We start from the raw sequence: 17,934 nt of genomic DNA on the forward strand, positions 1-17,934 counted from the left end.
ATTCGTATTTCTGAATGTTGTCATTCAAACCATTACGAATAGTCCAAACACTGCCGAGATTGGTGCTTAGTGAATTCCCGGATTGGGACTTAGAAAAAAAAACACAAATCGGCCAAACTCGGATTTTTAGTAAATATTGGCCTAGGTCTGGGTCCAATTGTAGGATGGAAAGGTGTTTAGTTATGGCATTCTTGAGCATCTTCCATTCAGGACAGAAGGTTCCTATAAATCGGATAGTATCATCCTGTTTGGTCACTTCTTATTTCTTTCCAAAGATTAGGCTCTCTCTTTTGACTGCTGCGGTGGCTGTGTATGCTCGTTTCAAGGAGCGTTGACTGTAGCCCCTGGCTAAGAGGCGAGCGGTGAGTTCTCTGCTCTTGGTTCTGAAAACCTGGTCCTCCGAGCAGTTGCGTCTCAGCCTGAGATATTCCCCTTTGGGGATTTTTTCAACGGTGGGAGGAAAATGTGAGCTGGTTTGGTAAAGGAGACTGTGGTTGCTGTCTCCTTACGATACAGTTCAGTTTCCAAAAATCCAGTATTGGATTTGTAAATATTAAGATCGAGAAAGGGGACCATCTCAGAGCTAAAGTGTGTTAATGTGATGTTGAGATCATTAGTATTGAGACTTTTAATAAATTCCATAAGGAGGCCTCTTTCACCATTCCAAATAATGAATAAGTCGTCGATATATCTCAACCAGAATATTACATGGGTGGTGTATTTTTCATTGACGGTATTGAAAACATAAAAATGCTCCCACCATTCCAAGAAAAGGTTCATGTATGTGGGTGCACATGCAGCACCCATTGCGGTTCCCCTTACTTGCAGAAAAAATTGATCTTGGAAAACAAAGTAATTTTTGGAAAGAACAAAATTGAGCAGCTTGTTCATACAGCACAATTTCTTTTTTATGTTTTTCGAAAGCTGTCTGGAAGGATAAATCCTTTTCCCATGTTTCTAAGTTTTTGCCAAGTTCATCTATTTCTTTTTCAACCTGATCTATGAGTAAAGTGTCATGTTTGACCAGGATATGTAATAATTCATGGGAGCACTTAAGAAGCGCCGCTTCCCATTCAGTCTTCAGATTTTCCGTCGCAAGCGGAAAAGAGGGGAATACTTTTGGTCTCAGTCCCCGGGGTACAATCTTATGCTTGATACAGTTCTCTAGCGTGGTAACGTCCCATGACAAATGTGTTCTTCTCTGCAGACTTTTTTGTAGTCTGGAAAAAGTGGTCTTCCAGTCTAAGCTAGAGGGGGATTGTTCATATGTATCAGAAAAGGGATCCCCAAAATTCTCCAAATTTTGACGTTTCAATAGTTCCGTTTTCAGTGAAAAGGTAGTCATATTCTTGGGCAATGTACACTCAAACGGTATGTAATTGAAAAACAGATACAGGTTAATATTAGCTGCTAAAAGGATCTCTGGGTGGGCTAAAGAGGTTAACGAGAAGTAATTCAAAGAGTAGAATAGAGACCGTACCACCGATCAGAGACTGTTATTTCAACAGTATAGAATACATATATGACAAGACACAGGGCGATCGGGCACAGGTAGTATAAGATGTAATGACATATATACAAAGAAAAAAACAAAATTGGACGATACGTGACCCTTGTTAGCGGGGAGGAGAAAATAAATTTACCATTTTCTCCTATTATATAGCTCCTAGTTGGTGGTGCGCCCGGAGCCAGAAAGCACACAGACTTACAATGGAAGAGAAAAGAAGGCTCTTGTGTGGGCGCACTCTTGTAATTTCATATATAGGTGCACTCTCATTGGTGTACAGGCCACATAAATCTCTACTACCACACCACGCTGTCAGCGCCCAATCTCGTTCGATCTTGGAAGCTAAACAGCGTTGGGCCGGATCAGTATCAGGAGAGGAGACTACCTGGGAATACCTGGTGTTGTAGAGCAGGAATTATTTTCTGTCTTCATGTGACAAGAGACACCAACAGCAGTATCATTATTCTCCCACGATAGATCACTGACTTGTGATTCCTGACACATATTTGAGCTCGGGCTGGGCCAGTCCAGGTCCAGCTAGAACCAGATACAACAGCTGTCTCGCTGAACTCCAGGAGTGGAAGAGTGTCAGTTGGCTGTGACATTCAAAGCTCTACTTTACCAAGGCCCAAGGTACCCAAAGCTGCTCCTGATTACAAACTGCCTTGGTCAATTACTGCGATCTGTAGATGTACTTTTATCAGTACCTAGAATCTCCCGAAATTCAACTGGGAGTCGAGTCTTTTTAGCAATGCATGGACTATGGAACTCATTTCCCTGCACCGTTAGAGAGGCCCCCACTCTAGAATCCCTCAAAAACAGACTTAAGCATTTTCTTAATGTCCCTTTAGTTTCTCCATACTCTCTGTATTTTCTGCAAAGCTTTTTTGTACTTCATTGTTTCTGTACTGTATTATGTTCATTCTGTCTGCTAAGCACCTTCAGTCCCATTGGAGAAAGATATTTAAGTAAAATGTATTGTTATTCTTATTAATTAGTCATTCGTGGGGGGGGGGGAGGGGGTATTCAAGGGCTCTAGGCACCAGGTCCCAATAATTTTCCTTAAAATAACAATTTGACAGGGGTTTTCGCCATCAAACACAAAACTATCTAATATTGACATTTAGCCATTGATGGTTTGTAACCTGGGATGGTCAATGGCCAACCCTACTGCCCCACCATAGCTGTCTCACTGACCCTGCCCAGCTGACACCAGCCATTTAGTATTGTTGCCATTTAGTATTATTGCCCTGCAGCCCGAAACGTAATGCTACTGGATGTAGAGTTACAGATTGTGGAATATATTACACACTTCATGTTTTAAATACTCCACATTCAAAGTATATTATCCACTTTAAAGACATCTTGAATATGAGTATTTTATTCCTCAAACCTCTTAGGGAAAGTAATAAAGTTACTGAAACCGCACATTAAATTTGATTGTGCACTGGCAAATTTATTTTGTGAGCCGCCAATACTAGTCATCTATTTTACTATTGTTGTTGATAGCAACAGGACCAATTCTATAGGATTCATTGATACAGTTACACACACTTGTGTGACCACAGCTAGGGGCTGCCCTTTCCACAGAGTCCAGGTGAGGCTGCTGGTGGACACAGTCAGACCAGGTGGGGCTGCAGTCCAGTGGCGTGTGGTGAGGTCAGTGGCTGGTGAGGCACAGCATCCATAATGTATGCCGAGGCCCGCCGTTGACCCCTACCACCACCGAGCTGATGCCCTCTACCGCCCCACAAATCGATGCCCACTACCACCACAGAAGCCAATGTCCTACAAAATCGCCACCACCAACCACCCTGGCCCCCTTGCCACTAATTTGCATCTCGGTCCGATGCAGCCACCGCCAATGCCCGCAGCCTGCCTAATTAAACTTGCGAAGAGCAGGCAGCTAATATATTGTCAGTTTTATCAAATAAAAAATAAATATTATGGAGAGGGTGATGCCAGGGAAAGAAGGACATCGGCGGGTGAAAGACAGAGGGTGACACTGACAGCATTGGGTGACAGAGAGGGTGACACTAGGGAGAGGGTGACACTAACAGAATTGGGTGATAGGGAAAGGTTGACGTCGGGGAGAGGGTGACAGCAGTGGGTGACAGAAGGACGGTGAGACGGACAGCATTGGGTGACAGGGAGAGGGTGACAGAGAGAGGGTGACACTGACAGCATTGGGTGACAGGGAGAGGGTGACGCTGGCGAGAGGGTGACAGCAGTGGGTGACAGAGAGAGTGACGCTGGGAAGAGGGTGACAGCAGTGGGTGACAGAGAGAGGGTGACACTGGGGAGAGGGTGACACTGACAGGATAACAGGGAGAGTGTGATGCCAGGAAGTGGGTTACATGGAGAGGTTACTAGTGAGAGCACATTAAAAAATACAACATAAGCATTACAGCCTGGGTCCGCAGAACAGCATGAGTGAGCTAATACCATGTCACACTGAAGTCACTCTTCCTTGCCAACCCGCACCCACCATCGCAGCCGGAAAGAGAGGCGGAAACAACAAACCTGCTGTGGATCTCCTCATCCTCCAGCATAGCAGAGCCGCTCAGCCTGTACCGCGCTGGCCGGTGAGTGCACTGCAGGCTGCGGGGATGTAGGTCGCAACAGGGTTCCTGGAAGTGCTGCCGGAGCAATTGGGAGAGGAGAGAGGATCGCGGCCCCTCCTCCCCCTCGGGTCGGACTGCAAGTACTCAATATGGCAGCAGCTGCCACCTCAGCCTGTCAGCAGGCAGGTGTTGCCCCTTCCTCCTATCCCTCATGTATGTGTATATATTACGTGAGTGTATGTACACACAGTCCAGGTATGGGTGTTGCTGAGGCATTACACTGTCAGCTGAGGCCCCAAAACGTTGAAGGATTAAACTGCTCTATATTACATGCGGCAGAGCTGTGGTCTTGCCTCAGCAACACTCATACCTGGACTGTGTACATACACACATAATATATACTACACATACATGAGGGATAGGAGGATTGCATCCATAGAATACAACAGAGCAACCCCCCCCCCCCCCCTGTCCCCGCCGCAGCTTCCAGTGGCTTCCAGCATCCCCTCTCTATAGCACCCTGCCTGTAATACACTGCACATACCTGCATCGGCCGCCCCCCCCCCCCCCCCCCCCCCCGACCCACACTAGACTGCACACGTATACTATCCATAAGCCATTTGCACCGCGGTTCTAAGCAGCCATGGCTGGCACCCCCTCACACCCTGTACCAGGCAGCACACGCAGGCATCTGAACCGCGGTAACTGTTCCTATTCCCAGCAGCCGCGGCCGGCACCCTCTCGCGGCCGGCACCCTCTCACACCCCGCACCATCTGCATTGCGGTGCCCGGCCCCAGCAATGTAATGCTCGCATCAAGAGAGGTGAGATCGGGACTCACCCGTGCAGCAATCGTCTGCTGCACTGCTACCCTGGGACATCCATTTCTCCTCCTGCCAGTCTGGCATCCGACCCGCACTGTGCTTCAGCGTGATTGGGTGCAGGGGAGCGGCGGGCCATGCAGGCATCTGGGGCCCCATAGCAGCCGCATCCCCGCACCTATGGTAGTTACTCCACTGGGTGGGCATTACCTTGATGTCCACCCCCGCCCCTGGAATCCTACACTGGCCAATAACATCAGTCTCTGTGACAGGGGCATGCTTTCATATGGGCTGACAGCACGCCCCTGTCACAGAGGCACTTCTTTAGGTGCCGCTTCAAGTGCTTATTTTAATGGGATTCTGCTGCCTGATGCTTGGCCCCACCCCCCGTATCCTGCCCCTTTACATTGGCAGTGGGAGGCACCAAAAGCAGTGCCTCCAAACACATTGAGAACAGAGATATAAATGATTAAAATAATACAAAGGCTAAAGTATATTGTATTATTTTAATCCTTAATGACAGGGGAGGCACTGCCTCCCCTGACTGCACGTCCCTGCTGCAGTCAGAGTAAAGTAGGCCAGGTGCTCAGGATGCATACCTGCAGGGAGATCCCTAAATTCTGACAGACAAGCCAGGCAGGAGCCCATGTCACCTGCAAGGAAGTAGGCAGACAGTTGAAGAATGTGAGTAGGTTGGAGCTTACAGTTGCAAGAAAAAGTATGTGAATCCTTTGGAATTTCCTGGATTTGTGCATAAATTGGTCATAAAATGTGTTCTGATCTTTATCTAAGTCACAACAATAGACAAACACAGTCTGCTGAAACTAATACCACACAAACAATTATATGTTCTCATGTTTTTATTGAACACACCATGTAAACATTCACAGTGCAGGGTGGACAAAGTATGTGAACCCTTGGATTTAATAACTGGTTGACTCTCCTTTGGCAGCAATAACCTCAACCAAATGTTTCCTATAGTTGCATATCAGACCTGCACAACGATCAGGGGGACTTTTGGACCATTCCTCTTTACAAAACTGTTTCAGTTCAGCAATATTGTTGGGTTTTCAGGTTTGAATCGCTCTCTTGAGGTCATGCCACAGCATCTCAATCGAGTTGAGGTCAGAACTCTGACTGGACCATTCCAGAAGGCGTATTTTCTTCTGTTGAAGACATTCTGTTGTTGATCTACTTTTGTGCTTTGGGTCGTTGTCCTGTTGCATCACCCATCTTTTGTTGAGCTTCAATTGGTGGACAGATGGCCTTAAGTTCTCCTGCAAAATGTCTTGATAAACTTGGGAATTAATTTTTCCGTTGATGACAGCAATCTGTACAGGTCCTGAGGCAGCAAAGCAGCCCCAAACCATGATGCCCCCTCCACCATACTTCACAGTTGGGATGAGGTTTTGATGTTGGTGTGCTGTGCTTTTTTTTCTCCACACATAGTGTTGTGTGTTCCTTCCAAACAACTCAAATTTGGTTTAACTGTCCACAGAATGTTTTGCCAGTAGTGCTGTGGAACATTCAGGTACTCTTTTGCAAACTTCAAACGTGCAGCAATGTTTTTTTTGGACAGCAGTAACTTCCTCCGTGGTATCCTCCCATGAACTCCATTCTTGTTCAGTGTTTTACGTATGGTTGATTCGTCAACAGAGTTGTTAGCACGTGCTAGAGATTTCTGTAAGTCTTTAGCTGACACTCTAGGATTCTTCTTCACCTCATTGAGCATTCTGCGCTGTGCTCTTGCAGTCATCTTTACAGGACGCCCACTCCTAGGAAGAGTGGCAACAGTGCTGAACTTTCTCCATTTATAGACAATTTGTCTTACCGTGGACTGATGAACGTCAAGGCTTTTAGAGATACTTTTGTAACCCTTTCCAGCTTTATGCAAGTCAACAATTCTTAATCGTAGGTCTTCTGAGAGCTCTTTTCTGCTAAGCATGGTTCATATCAGGTTATGCTTCTTGAGAATTGCAAACTCAAAACTGGTGTGTGTTTTTATAGGGCAGGGCAGCTAACACCTCCAATCTTGTCTCATTGATTGGGCTCCAGGTTGGCTGACTCAAATTAGCTCTTGGAGAAGTCATTAGCCTAGGGGTTCACATACTTTGTCCACCCGGCACTGTGAATGTGTACATGGTGTGTTCAATAAAAACAGGAGAACATATAATTGTTTGTGTGGTATTAGTTTCAGCAGACTGTGTTTGTCTATTGTTGTGAATTAGATGAAGATCAGAACACATTTTATGACCAATTTATGCACAAATCCAGGAAATTCCAAAGGGTTCACATACTTTTACTTGCAACTGTATGTGACTGGCAAGGAAGCAGGGACTGTATATCCATGAGAGATAGGTCTGAAAAAACTTTGAGAGACTTTTATGTTTGCAGACTAGCTGCCCAATTATAGCGAGAGCTCAAGAAGTGAGTTAGTTGCCCTGTGGCTAGGTATTTATTATTTTATCCCTGACTTTATGCTGACAGCAAATCGTTACTTGATTTGTCCCCTGAAAAGCTGTGTGTGGACTCTAATTCTGCCCTAAACACTGCACCACTGACACCCATCTAGAGCTAATTGCTACAATACAGTATGTGTGTGTGTGTGTGTGTGTGTGTGTGTGTGTTTGTGTGTGTGTGTGTGTGTGTGTGTGTGTGTATATATATATATATATATATTGTGTGTGTATGTATATATATATATATATATATATATATATATAAAAACATCTTTTTACAGCATATAAGCACTTTATGCAACAAGTGACTAATTGTAGACACATTGTTTATATTTTGTGACACTGATACACTGGTATGATGATTTGAGATTATCAGCTATTGTAACTGTATTTTTTATGTATTTTTTATGGACTATGGTGGTCATTCCGAGTTGTTCGCTCGCTGCCGATTTTCGCAGTGCAGCGATCAAGTGAAAAAATGGCAAAAATGCGCATGCGCATGGTACGCAGCGCGCATGCGCTAAGTACTTTCACACAAAACTTTGTAGATTTACACAAGCTCGAGCGACGTTTTTTCATCGCTCGAGTGATCGTAGTGTGATTGACAAGAAGTGGGTGTTTCTGGGCGGAAACTGGCCGTTTTCAGGGGGTGTGCTAAAAAATGCAGGCGTGCCAGGTAAAAACACAGGAGTGGCTGGAGAAACGGGGGAGTGGCTGGCCGAACGCAGGGCGTGTTTGTGACGTCAAACCAGGAACTAAACGGACTGAGGTGATCGCAGTCTAGGAGTAGGTCTGGAGCTACTCAGAAACTGCAGGGAATTATTTAGTAGCAGTTCGCTATTCTGCTAAGCTAAGATACACTCCCAGAGGGCGGCGGCCTAGCGTGTGCAATGCTGCTAAAAGCAGCTAGCGAGCGAACAACTCGGAATGAGGGCCTATATCTGTATTGGTGCGGTTATTTATGTGTCTCTATGGTTACTCTATCCTATCCCCGGCGTGCATGCTGGACGGACTGGAGATCTGTCACTTCCGGGAGGTCCGGGGGAAGCATGACTGGAAGCCGGGCAGCGCGGCGGGAGACGGGTAGTACCTCTGAGGTTAAGGTATTTATTCACTTGTTTTTCGCACAATTGTCACCTCTAAAACCCCATACTGCTTCACTTAAAATCCTAACATAGGTGATTTGGCTTTAATACTACATTGATATAAGAACATTGGTGGTCATTCCGAGTTGTTCGCTCGTTGCCGATTTTCGCTATATTGCGATTAGTCGCTTACTGCGCATGCGCAAGGTTCGCAGAGCGCATGCGGTTAGTGATTTTACACAAAAGTTAGGTATTTTACTCACGGCATAACGAGGATTTTTCATCGTTCTGGTGATCGTACTGTGATTGACAGGAAGTGGGTGTTTCTGGGCGGAAACTGGCCGTTTTCTGGGCGTGTGTGAAAAAACGCTGGTGTTTCTGGGAAAAACGCGGGAGTGTCTGAAGAAACGGGGGAGTGTCTGGGCGAACACTGGGTGTGTTTGTGACGTCAAACCAGGAACGAAACTGACTGAACTGATCGCAATGGCTGAGTAAGTCTGGAGCTACTCAGAAACTGCTAAGAAATTTCTATTCGCAATTCTGCGAATCTTTCGTACGCAATTCTGCTAAGCTAAGATACACTCCCAGAGGGCGGCGGCTTAGCATGTGCAATGCTGCTAAAAGCAGCTAGCGAGCGAACAGCTCGGAATGAGGGCCATTATCTATAAGCACTGATATAAAAATATAGCTGTTGATTTCTGGAAATAAACAGAAGACACGCAGCTTGTTTTATTATCTGTTTTATTGACACAGGCCCTCATTCCGAGTTGTTCGCTCGCAAGGCGAATGTAGCAGAGTTACACACGCTAAGCCGCCGCCTACTGGGAGTGAATCTTAGCTTCTTAAAATTGCGACCGACGTACGCGCAATATTGCGATTACAAACGAGTTAGCAGTTTCTGAGTAGCTTCAGACTTACTCTGCCTGTGCGATCAGTTCAGTGCTTTTCGTTCCTGGCTGACGTCATAAACACACCCAGCGTTCGCCCAGGCACTCCCACCGTTTCTCCGGCCACTCCTGCGTTTTTTCCGGAAACGGTAGCGTTTCCAGCCACACGCCCCTAAAACGCCGTGCATCCGCCCAGTAACACCCATTTCCTGTCAATCACAATGCGAACGTCGGAGCGATGAAAATGCCGTGAGTAAACTTACTTTCTTCATAGTAAAGTTACTTGGCGCAGTCGCAGTGCGAACATTGCGCATGCGCACTAAGAGAATTCTCACTGCGATGCGATGAAAAACTCCGAGCGAACAACTCGGAATGAGGGCCACAACAATTTTTTCTGTTTCAAAACTTTTTTCACTTTCTTTTTGCTATCATAATTTTAACACTTCACTGTGAAAACCTTAACATATGGTAATTTAAACACATTTTGGCAATGGCAATATCAGCATGAAATATGTGAAATTATGGAAATCAATACCTTTTAAATGAATTCTTAATAAACAGAGATTTCATTTATAAATAGATTTTTTGCTACTTAAGGAGGAAGTGCACCCAATCTAGAATTGATTCCTGTTTTCTTGTTGTTTGCTAGGTCATTATTATCAACCACAATATTCTTAAGTTAGTGGATAAAGACTTTCAGTTATTGGGTGATAGCCCCGGTTGTCCGCAGGTAGACTGATTTATATGTCCATATGTTCTGTGTGAGTGGTGAGTAGTTCCTGATAGATGTCTTCCACTGATGCTCTAAGCCGAAGGCAGGGACGGGGAACCTTTGGCCCTCCAGCTGTTGTTGAACTACACATCCCAGCATTCCTTGCACCAGTTTTAGCATGGCCAAGTAGCAAAACTGTAGCATAGCATGCTGGTATGTGTAGTTCAACAACAGTTGGAGGGCCAAAGGTTCCCCATCCCTGCTCTAACATTAACATGCAGAATGAAATGATCCTGCCGATCTTGTTCATTAGGTAAGCAACCTGTAATATATTAATGACTTGTACAGATAGATTTGATTATTGCCTGTCAATAGTTTATGAGTTAAGTGAGCTACTGTACCTGGAGCAACAGCAGGGGAAAAAGGTAGTCTCTAAGGCGCTCTCACTAAGATTTCATGAGGGTAGTAGACTTCATACCTTCCAGAGCAACAGAAAGTGCATCTGGCAATTTTTCAAAACACCCATTGTCTTTCTACCTGACCTGATGCCTGTTTCTACTAAGGTCAATGGAGCATCTGCTAAATTCATAATGCCTTACATATTTCAGTTGCATTGTGGCCAGTAGAGTGTGTGCTTTTTATATTGTGAGTGTGATTTATTACTAAATTATGTTACATTTTTAAGGCTGTATTGCACTATTTTTTTGTTTCTTAGTGCAAAAGAAAGAAAATTCTATTGTGTTGGAATCAGCATAAAGAAGAACCTTATGGAAAGTGTAAGCATCACACCCCTTATGAATACTCTTTAGGAGAAACTGTTTCCTTGCGCCATTTCTGGGACTATCATCCTGTATATCCTACAACTGGTCAGCCTTCAGGTTTCATGGTCTTGGGCCTTAAAAATAAGCAAATCCTTAAGGACTACTGCAGAAGGAAATCTGAGTGCCATCAATCCTCCTATCATCATTATTATTATTATTAATAATAATAATAATAATAAAAATACAAATGCTGTAAATCTAATTTATAGCTCATCTCATTAATTGTCTGACATCTGTTACAGTCCCTCCATTTCTGACAGCAGCCGCAGTCTCCCAAGCTTACTATGGGGGCTACGAAGCTGTCAGATTCACCAAGCTGAAGATGGTGTTAGGCTACACTCTGGAGCCCTCCCTGGTAATGTCTGCCGCACATGCGTGGTCAGCAGCCTGCACATAAGGAGGAGTCCGGATAGAGGAATGAAGAGACTGCTGATGTAGTCACTTCACTCCAAACACATCACAGGCATGGGCTCATTTCAGAGCCCCTGTCCCTGCATGTGGCGTGTGTGTTTTATACGTTTGGACAGAATATAATTTCTTATTGCTGAGAATAGTGGCAATAAAAAATTACAGTTATCAGGTCTGAATCCCGATAATTGATACATACGCCCCCAAATAACTATAAAACTTGTGACAGCTCACGTTTTTCCCTATAGATTGTAAACATCTGTGCAGGGAGATTTTACATCTTTGTCTGTTATTACTAGAGATGAGCGGGTTCGGTTCTCCCGAACCCCCCCGAACTTCACCTATTTTACACGGTTCCGAGGCAGCCTCGGATCTTCCTACCTTCCTTGGTTAACCCGAACGCGGCCGAACGTCATCATCCCACTGTCGGATTCTCGCGAGATTCGTATTCTATATAAAGAGCCGCGCGGCACCGCCATTTTCACTCGTGCATTGGAAATTGAACGGAGAGGACGTGGCTACGTTCTCTCCCTGAAAAGCTCCATATCTGTGCTCAGTGTGCTGAAAATATCTGTGCTCAGTGTGCTGCAAATATCTATGTTCTCTGCCTGAAAAGCTCCATATCTGTGCTCAGTGTGCTGCAAATATCTGTGCTCAGTGTGCTGCAAATATCTGTGCTCAGTGTGCTGCAAATATCTGTGCTCAGTGTGCTGCATTTTGGAGACCAACAGTATATAGTTGTACAGTACAGTAGGCCATTGCTGTATCTTGCAGCTCTGTGTCACTGCAAGTATCCATTCCATATTTGTGCTGCATTTTTGTGAGCAGTATATATAGTAGTACAGTGCAGCATTTTGGTGACCAACAGTGTATAGTTTACAGTACAGTAGGCCATTGCTGTATCTTGCAGCTCTGTGTCACTGCAAGTATCCATTCCATATGTGTGCTGCATTTTTGTGAGCAGTATATATAGTACAGTGCAGCATTTTGGTGACCAACAGTATATAGTTGTACAGAACAGTAGGCCATTGCTATTGATATAATAATATTACTGGCATATAATTCCACACATTAGAAAAATGGAGAACAGACTTCCGGGTACGGCGCCGATGCGTGCAGCAGCAGCAGTGTGAGCTCCGTGTGCCGCCCCAGCCCGCGCTAGCCCGCACGCTGCACATAGCGTTACAGCCCGCTCCCGGACCGCTTACCTGCCTGTGGGTACACCTCTGGCACCTGATGGATCGCTTCCTGGCCGCCCCAGAAGCGGCTAAGCCCCTCAAACAACGTCCTGCAAAAATGAAAGGGGATTCCAAGATGGCCGCCGGACAGCAGACACAGCCGCAGCAGCAGCAAATACACACAGATCGTGAGTTACATTCCTCCTCTGACTCCTCTGTGAACTCAGCTCTCCCTGTACATGCTGCCCCCTCTACACAGAAGTCTAATAAGACTACAGAGCAGGCTGAGGGCCCAATTACATACTCTGACATGGTAAAGGCAATTCAAGACTCCATTAACCCTATTATGGAATCTCATGCTGCCAAAGTCACACAGGCAGTGCATGACATCAAATCACAGTTTAAACAGCTTTCCAAACGGGTGCAGGCTAATGAACAGCGCCTCGGGGAGACATTTCATGACGTTGCCGATTTAAAGGAACAGTGCGCCTTTCTTCAGAAATCCCATTACCAGCTTCTTAATAAGGTCGACGATTTCGAGAATAGATCACGTCGAAATAATCTGAGGGTTGTTGGGCTGCCCGAAGCCCTTAAAGGGCCAGCACTCCTTTCCTTCATACAAGACACGCTGCCAGATCTGCTTGATATCCAAGATTCCTGCACGGGTATGATTGTGGAGAGGGCCCATCGCATTGGTCCTGCAAGGCCTACGCAGGATTCCCGACCCCGGGCTGTTATTTTCCGTTGTCTAAATTACATCCACAAAGACACCATCTGGTCTGCGTCTCGTCGTAAGCGGAACTTACAATGGAACGATGTGAAGATTTTTATCTTCCAAGATTATTCGGCAGAGGTGGCCAGGGCACGACGTGAATTCACCCCACTTTGTTCCCGCCTAGCCAAAGCAAATAGAAAATTTGCTCTTATATACCCAGCACGATTGCGCCTGTTCAAAGGATCTTCATTTACAGACTTCTCCACCGTGGCTGATGCGGAAGCATATCTACTGGAGGAGGAGAACGGCCGTTCTTCACTGCGCCAGCCCTCAACGGACTCGACTCCTGACTGCTAACCGCGGCTATGAAATTCCTTAGCGTGGTTATCTCCTCCTTTACTGGCAATTACTCTATTGCTTTGATATATCTGTTTATGTTATAGCTGTTAATCGCTAGAAGTTCTTGAAATTATTGGTGGGAGGAGACGCCTCTATTACCGAAGTAAATGCTATGGCGGATGCCATTTCATCATTAATCCCATTTTGAATGGGATCCTTCTTTTAAGGCGCCTTCCACCTAAAGTTCTCCACATGTTATTCTGAGTTATGTTTTGTTTATGCCATATATAAGCTATGCTTATTGTTTCTCAGTACCAGGGCTGGGGCAAGCCTGGAGTTCTTATCTGGTTCTCCACTTGGTGAACTATAGGTCAATTTAGATTATCTTTGTACCTGAAGTGCACTTTTGATGCTAATCTTTTGATCCATTCTTTTCTGGATCCTTTACTTTACTTTCCCCCCCCCTTTTTCTACCCATTGTTCTCTCCTCTCTGTGTCTTGTCCTGTTGGTTTTCTATGTCCATGATAGCAATGTATTTTGTGGATATGATATTATCGGTTTTATTTATTGCCATGAACCATACCTTTCTTCAGCAGAATGATGACCAGTTTAAAAATTGGCACATATAATGTAGGTGGCTTCCACTCCCCCATAAAGAGGAAGAAAATCTTACTTTACTTATCTAAACTACATGTAGATGTTGCATTCCTCCAGGAGTCTCATCTCCTTCCCCCTGAGATTGACAAGCTCAATTGCCTGGGCTGGAGAGTGCTGGCGTCCGCCCCATTTACTGCCAAGGCCCGTGGGGTACTCATTTTGATTAGACGCTCAGTCCAAGTAGACCTTCACTCCTCCCAATCTGATACTGAAGGCAGATATCTCATTGTAGACGCCACCCTAGATGACTCACGTTTTCTACTGTGTAATGTATACGCCCCCAATATTGATCCCCAACCCTTTTTTCTGTCCATTGCTGCTAAACTGCACCCACACTCTCATAAACAGGTGATACTCGCAGGTGACTTTAACTCTACTGTATCCAATGCTCTTGATAGGAATACCAAATCCAGATCTGGCCGTTATACTCCCAAATATGGTTTACCATATCTAATGTCACAGCTGCACTTGGTGGATGTGTGGCGAGCCTGTCATCCAGTCGACCGTGAATACACTTGTTTATCGGCTGCTCATGGTACACTGTCGAGAATCGATTATCTGCTCATCTCGGCTTCTATGTTTACCAGGGTGCAAACTTCTGAAATTGAACCGGTGTCCTTGTCGGATCATGCGGTCTGCTGGATGGCTCTCGCCACCTTTCCCAATAGAGGCCCTGTCAGACAATGGCGCTTCCCATCCCACCTGACCAATTCCATTCAATTTAGAAATATGCTGGAGGCATCATGGGCTGACTTTACACATTGTAATATAACTGCAGAGAATGAATCACCGCTCCTGTTCTGGCAGACGTCTTAGTCAGTACTAAGAGGCTCTATCATCTCCTTCACATCCAAACATAAGAAAGACACACAAGCTCTGTACCTTGATGCTCAATCTAAACTTACTGACGCCTACCAAGCGTTCACGCAGTCCCCCACCCCAATTACCAGAAAACTCTACCATGAACAGAAATCCCTTTTTGACAAACTCTTAACTAAAACCGAATCTAAATTAACATTTATGTCTCAATGTAGATTCCATAAATTCGGCAATCGATCTAGTCGATTGCTTTCAAATCTCCTGAAAGGTCAACATCCCCCAACACTTATCCATGCTTTAACTAGGACTGACGGCACTGTGGTACATGATTGTGGCCAGGTGTCTGAGGTTCTGCAGTCTTTTTATTCCTCACTATATTCTGAACCCTCTATTGATCACCAACAACAACACTCTTTCTGGTCTTCCCTTACGCTTCCCTCTCTATCTTCTACCTCATCCCAACCCCTACTGAACCCCATTACTGAGGAGGAGGTGCTCCATGCAATTCACTGTTTGAAACCAAACAAAACCCCTGGACCTGACGGTCTAACCAATGAATATTATAAAATACTGGCCCCTTAATTGGTCAAACCCCTTTGTGAACTATTCAACTTGCTGTTGTCCGGAACACCCCCTCCACTATACTTCAATGCTGCGATTCTGAAAATTCTTCATAAACCAGGGAGAAACCCCCTGCTTCCCAGTTCATATAGACCTATATCCTTATTGAATACGGATTACAAGATATATACCAAGATCTTGGCAGACAGGGTAAAGCTTCTCCTGCCCTCTCTGATCCAGGAGGACCAGACAGGGTTTATTTGGGGGCGCCACTCTACGGTGAATGTGCGGAAGATACTGACTGTCATGCAGTGGTTGGAGACTTCGGGAGACCAGAACCCCTATGCCCTTCTCTCCCTTGATGCTGAGAAGGCTTTTGACCTAGTCACATGGGATCACCTTTTTGACACCATGCACAGGTTTGGGTTCCCGGAGGCCTTCATCCATGCAGTACGTCTTCTCTATCATGACTCTTCCTCTCAAATCCTCTCTAACAATTATATGTCCTCTCCCATCCCCCTCCATAGAGGGACCAGACAAGGCTGCCCCCTTTCACCCCTTCTATTTGCTATAGCTATAGAACCCCTAGCCACTGCACTGCGCATGTCTCTAGAATATACTGGTATTGTCGTTGGGTCGACTGAAGTGAAACTCAGTCTATTTGCCGATGACATGCTTTTATTTATCTCTAACCCCCAATTTTCCATCCCTGCTATAAAACACATTATAGATAATTTTAGCTCTTTCTCTGGATTTCGCGTGAACTATGACAAGTCACGCCTCCTCCCTCTAGGCCCTGGTCACTCCACAAACCTTCTATCCCCCACACTGACACAATTCACAATTTGCCGCTCTCCACTTAAATACTTAGGCATCATGATTCCCCATAGTCTAGACGCCCTATACTCTGCTAACTTCCACCAGATATACTCCTCGGCGGAGAAAATATTGAACGGATGGATGGATTTACCTCTATCATTGTCTGGTAGGGTAGTGGTTATTAAAAGCTTTATTTTTCCCAAATGATCCTATGTCCTCCAGATGCTTCCCTTGCAACTTTCCAAGTCAGATATCCAACGATTTGACTCCCTGTTTACAAGATTCATCTGGGCAAAAAATAAATCTAGGGTATCCCGCCATATTTTGCGACTGCCGAGACCGGAGGGTGGTTTTGGGATGCCAGACATCTCTGCTTTTTCAAATGCAGCTATGTATCGATACATGGTAGATTGGTTTTCTGGTGGCTCTGTATATACTCTCCCCAACATAGAGGAACACCTTTTCCATCCTTTCTCCCCAGCTGCTCTCCTTCATGCACCTACCTCACTGATTCCTTCCCATATAAAATCCAACATACTCTTTCATGACACTTATAAAGCCTGGAAATCTATCAATAAACGATTGCACAGGAATTCCTCTAACTCCCCTTACACCACCTTTTGGGGCAACCCACAATTTCCTCCTGGTTTGGACGGCCGTGCTTACTTGACGTGGAAAGAGAAGGGCATCTCATGCATTCGAGATATCTTTGACCCTGGGGGTAAGATCTACTCTTTCTCTGCATTATCAGATAGATATGGTCTACCCAACTCCCAATTTTATATGTACCTCCAATCCCGTCATTTTGCACAGTCGTTACCACCTGGAATGGCCCTTGATACGGCCATTGACCCTCTTACCCCTCTCCTGCGTTTTAATCTGACCATAGGATATAGGCTGCGTAATTTATATTCTATTCTCATAGACTCAGGGAAAACACCCTTGCAAAGTGCTCTCCACTCGCGCTGGCAGCGGGACATACCTGATTTCCCGGCTATGTCGGTACTTATGTCCAAACTGTCCCCCACATTTAAATATTTAAAATCCGCAGCTTTGCAGGAAACGCACCTCAAATTCCTAAATAGAGCCTACATCTCCCCGAAACAGCATTCCTATTTCACCCTGGCCTCTACGGGTCGATGTTTTAAATGTGGGATGGCTGAGGCCACCTACTATCATAACTTCTGGGACTGCAGAAAAATAAGAACTTTCTGGGACAAGTTGATAAACCATGTTAATGATATCTTTTCAGTTTGAATCACCAAGCTCCCTACCGCATGTCTATTTTACTGCTTTTCAGATTGGGACCTGGGACCACACAAACAGAAGATTATACCTGCCCTGACAGTTATCCTTACTATCGCTAAAAAATTAATCCTCACCCATTGGTTACACAGACAATCTCCATCTATTGCAGAAATGAGAACCTCTCTGCTAAACAACATATTTTACGAGCGACAGGCTCTAGTACCGGATATAGAGTCAGGGGCCCCTAGATTCTATGGGAAATGGGAAACTGTTATACAAAGCTTTGATAACGCCACTCAGCTCAGAATCCAGAAAATCTTCGAACCCACCACTT

General features: G+C 45.2%; 1 pseudogene; it reads left to right on the plus strand.

Annotated features, from left to right (window-relative positions):
* Positions 1 to 1,798: 1,798 nt before the first annotated feature.
* On the plus strand, positions 1,799 to 1,917 carry LOC134953135 (5S ribosomal RNA; annotated as a pseudogene).
* The last annotated feature ends 16,017 nt before the right edge of the window (positions 1,918 to 17,934 follow it).

The sequence above is a fragment of the Pseudophryne corroboree genome, chromosome 1 (genome assembly GCF_028390025.1).
Source record: "Pseudophryne corroboree isolate aPseCor3 chromosome 1, aPseCor3.hap2, whole genome shotgun sequence".
NCBI lineage: Eukaryota > Metazoa > Chordata > Amphibia > Anura > Myobatrachidae > Pseudophryne > Pseudophryne corroboree.